The sequence below is a fragment of the Pezoporus occidentalis genome, unplaced genomic scaffold (genome assembly GCF_034315485.1).
Source record: "Pezoporus occidentalis ecotype Australia unplaced genomic scaffold, CSIRO_AGI_Poc_V1 ctg43, whole genome shotgun sequence".
Taxonomy (NCBI): Eukaryota; Metazoa; Chordata; class Aves; order Psittaciformes; family Psittacidae; genus Pezoporus; species Pezoporus occidentalis.
In genome coordinates this window covers 1,930,458-1,934,778 of record NW_026915758.1, presented here as the reverse complement: position 1 = coordinate 1,934,778, position 4,321 = coordinate 1,930,458, and the positions used below count along the sequence as shown (strand labels likewise).

Below are 4,321 nucleotides of genomic sequence, written 5' to 3'. Positions count from 1 at the left end.
ATCTGACAGCCCATTTCATGATTGCACTCCAAAGAAGGCAAGCCCAGGACTGACATTCCCAAATCCATACCATCAGGTGGTGGGATGAAATGAGCAGAGCTCTTGAGATGCTATGCAAGAATCAGAACTGAGTGAGTCAGTGCTGGCCATGGCAGAGAAGGTGAAGGCTGCTACTTATACAAAGCTGTACTATTTTTTTTTCCAAAGTATTTTGCTGCTTTTGTTTTGATGTCCATTGTAATTTTTCAGAAAGACAGTGAAATGCAGCCATTTAATATACTTAGTTAAGGAAGGAGACCTCATTCTGCGTATAGTACTAAATATATGATGGGCTTAGGGATCTAGTGACTGGGTAGATGTAGGTAAATCAGGTAAAGGAACTACAAAGAGGTAGTGTTGAGTGAAGAACTCTGGTATGAATTCAGAACAGAGTTTGTTCCAGGGACACCTGTAGGTTCCCATTCAATAGCTGGAAATAAGTAATCATGTAAAAGTTAACGAAAGGAAGTGAAAGAGGGTTAATGGAGCAAGAGCAAAAAGGAAGCATCCAGCCAAACACTGTAACATACCTAGTTATAAGTTACTTTAGTGGACTGAAGGTACAGTTTCATGATACAGTTCATCATGTACTAAGCAGTATCCAGAACAGGTAGCTCCATCTTTGTGCTCTATTGGCTTCCTTTGTATTTACTCCTGTATTCATTCATCCTCATTGAAAAGTGTTTCAGGTATCTTTACTATCAGAAAAGTAACCTTAGAGATGACTTCTCTCTTGGTGTAGTTTCTTGAAATAGCTCATCTTGGAATCAGAAACATGCCAAAAATGGCATCAATGAGGATGAAGGAACCTACAGCCAGTTGCTGGTGGTAGACATTGGTTGTCTAAGCAGCAATGAGATACAATTTCTGCTTAGTTGCATTAACAAAACCACATTCTAATTTTTGCTATTTTTTGTGTAATCCCCAGTATAAAGTATCATTCTTGAGTCAGGATTTATTAATACACTTAGAAACAGGAAGTGCTGGGCTTTATTCTTCTGGGTTTCTGGTGAGCATAAAGGATTTTTTAACTAGATGGTTATAATGTGAGATGGTACTTTAAAAGTATTTAATGTTGCCAGATTCCTCTAAAATCCAGGTTGTTCAGTTACTGCTATTCAACTCACTGCAGGACAGGAAAAGTAAAGGGAAGATGATAACATTCAAAAGGACAAATTATTTCTATGAACTTAAGAAATTCTATATACATTTTATATTTTCCTCCTTTAGCATTTTTATAGAGCTTTTTTTGTCTCCATATTTGAAAGAACTGTTTCTCTAATCTTGTTCCTGTTTTTCACAGCAGGCCTACACAATCCCTCCTGCTGCCTGCAAAGAGTCACCAAATTGGCCCTATTACATCATTCCTGTATGCAGAATGACATGCAATCAGTAAAAACTCCTTTTGTTTATACTGCTAATAACAGATGTTGCTCTGCTACATCACACATGCTGTTTAATATTATCAAAACAATTATTCATTTATTCATATTTGTGCAGTGTGTGCAAGCTGGCATTACAGATCTTGCAGACATGGCCTTCATGAATGCATAAACAGAAATGCATGTCATACATAATAAATCACCCTTCATTCCCATCACCATTTTTAATCTTATATCTAAGAATTTCATGATAACTTTATTGCTTACACATTGCAAATGAGTGACAGACAAAAATCCGGGCATGTGGAAAAGCTACTGAAATAGTGGCAGGCCCCTTCCTACAGGGAACTGTTGTATATGCATGAAAGGAAGCAAGCATTGCTTTGTCAGGGTCCAGAGACAAGCACTCTGGTGTCAGTTTGTGCTTCTTCCCTTTATCCCCCCAGTCCTTCTCCAAAAGAAAAACACAAAGAAGAAAAACAGTTCAAGAGTTGGTTTGATTCCTTTTGATTGAATTAACAAGGGTTCATTTTAATTGAATTAACTAGTGGGATAACAGCATGACTGAATTTTAAAGTATAATTAAAGGATTCATCTTCTCTTTAATGACAATGAGAGAGAAAATTACCGCAAAACAGACACTACACAAGTTGTCCGTTTTCCCATTATAGATGTGATTACATGACCATTAAAGCTTCTTCTATAAATGATAACAGGTTTGGAACAAAACTTACCGGTTTAGAGAAAGGTGTCCCTGCCTATGGCAGGGGTGTTGGAACTACATGGTCTTTAAGTTCCCTTCCAACCCAGACCATTCAGTGATTCTACTATTCTATGAAATCAGTCTATTCTCCTGTAATCCTAAAATATTTACATGGTTTATGATGATATATCATTATTCAGTCTGGTTAAGATATAGGACCTCTCAGGTTTCTTTAATTAAAATAACAAAGATATTTTCTCAAAATAATATAAAGTCTTTTTTTTTTTTTGCACATGAAATATAACCTTCCTGAATTAGTATGGTGATGTTCCTGATAGCATGTTTCTGTTCTGAATAAGTAAGATACCTTTTGGTAGAAATCAGATTTCCATTCTAATAATGTAAACCACTATTTTCCATTCCCTTCTCTTTCAACACCACCACCTTCACAGGAAAAATAAGACAAAATTATCCTTAAAGGTTTATAGTAGTTAAACAAAACTTAAAAAAAAAATTTAGCCATGAATATAATGTTTTGAAGTGAATGGAATTTTCTTCCCTCAAGCCTGAATGTAATAGATTTTCCTAGAAGTATATTCAGAGAATAATTATCAGGTAACTGATACAATCCTGTAGACCTTTAATTTGGCAGTCAGGAGGTTTATCATTAACCTTCATAGCTGGATGACTGAGTGCAAGGAGGATGGAGGCAACTATGGGGAGGACTGAATGATTTCTGTCTTCCTGTTTCTTTCTTTGGAGTTCTGCTTGCATAACCTGGGTTTTCTGTTGAGTATATTATGAAAAGAATAGCTTGACTCCAGTTTGGGTTTCAGTCATTTTCTTTTTGTTTTCCCTTATGAATGCTTTTTTTCACTGAGTTGATGCTCACTCCAGTTGGGAAACACAGTCGAAACACAGGATCTTTCAGACTAAATTAGAGCTGTGGCTCTGTAGATCAGTGTCTCTCCTCTGATGGTGACAAGCTTTAAGGTCTGGATTTGTTTTCTGAAACACAGGTACCTAGAATCATCTGAGACACCATAATCTATCCAAGACATCCTCATGAGGCCAACATGACACAGTATATCCTGTTGTATCTCAAATTGCACTATAGCTGTATGTATGCCTAGACCCAGGTGACTGAATCAAACCCCAAATATCACAGAAAACAGGAAACCTGAAAAGTTCCCAGTGTTATTATTAAACAATTCATTGCCTGTTCATCCAAACACTTTCAAGTCTTCTGAGTTTCAAATGTCAAAGATTATACTCTGGCAATAACATTCACAATGCATTCATAAGATGGGTAGGAATTATTTATTCCTTTCAAAACATTTACATTTAATATGTTGAAGGGCTATTTCCTGTAAAGTCCACTTTCTCAAGTCATTCTAATTTCATGCACTTTTATCACGTTCCCCTTTAATCATTTAATATAATAATCTTTTTGTCTTTCTTTTCAGTAGACATCATTTTCCATACCAATATCTTGTTCTTATCTATCTTCACTCAACCTGTCTATTTTTGCAGTATGTTTTCTCTGATAAGGAACCAGTCTAAAGCAAGAAGTATTAGGGGCTACATCAGTGTCAGTATGAAGGACATTTTCTATATTACTTACCATCCCATCATTTATGCACCTCTAGAACTTGTTTCCTTTCAGCACAGCTGTACATGGAGTAGAAGATCATGGTGAACAGTCCATAACATTTCCTTGCTACCTTTCTCATGAGACATCTCAGCAGTCTGTATTTTAGCAATTTGTATCACTAATGTAGAATACTGATTATGCTGTTGTCAAAGACAAGTTCAGACATGTAACACCATTTACATAGCTGCATTTTCTTCAAGAGGCCCTCTGGTTATCAGCAGGGACATTGCCATTGTGTTGATTATTTTTCCTATTTGATTAAGTTCTGTTTAAGTTCTGCATAGGTGTCTCGAGGTATAATGGAATATAAAAATGGTTTGGGCGATTTACACTTTTATTTTTTTTTTACCTCACTATTCACTTTGTGAATTGTAGATTATTAACAATGTGTTAAACATTGAGCCTCATATAGAACCTTTGGAAACACAGTTGATAACCTTTAATCACCATGAAAACTGACTCTGAATTCACTACTGCTGTCATCTGGTTGGTTTTGGGTGTATGAATGAAGCACAAAATCCTTGGAAATTCAGGTGATTTCAT

General features: G+C 36.0%; 1 long non-coding RNA gene across 1 annotated transcript; it reads right to left on the bottom strand.

Annotated features, from left to right (window-relative positions):
* Positions 1–416: 416 nt before the first annotated feature.
* Positions 417–4,071, bottom strand: LOC134171896 (uncharacterized). The gene is made up of 2 exons (XR_009967764.1): positions 3,959–4,071; positions 417–1,869 (listed from the first exon to the last, which is right to left on the bottom strand). It is a non-coding gene; the product is annotated as an uncharacterized LOC134171896 (long non-coding RNA).
* Positions 4,072–4,321: the final 250 nt, after the last annotated feature.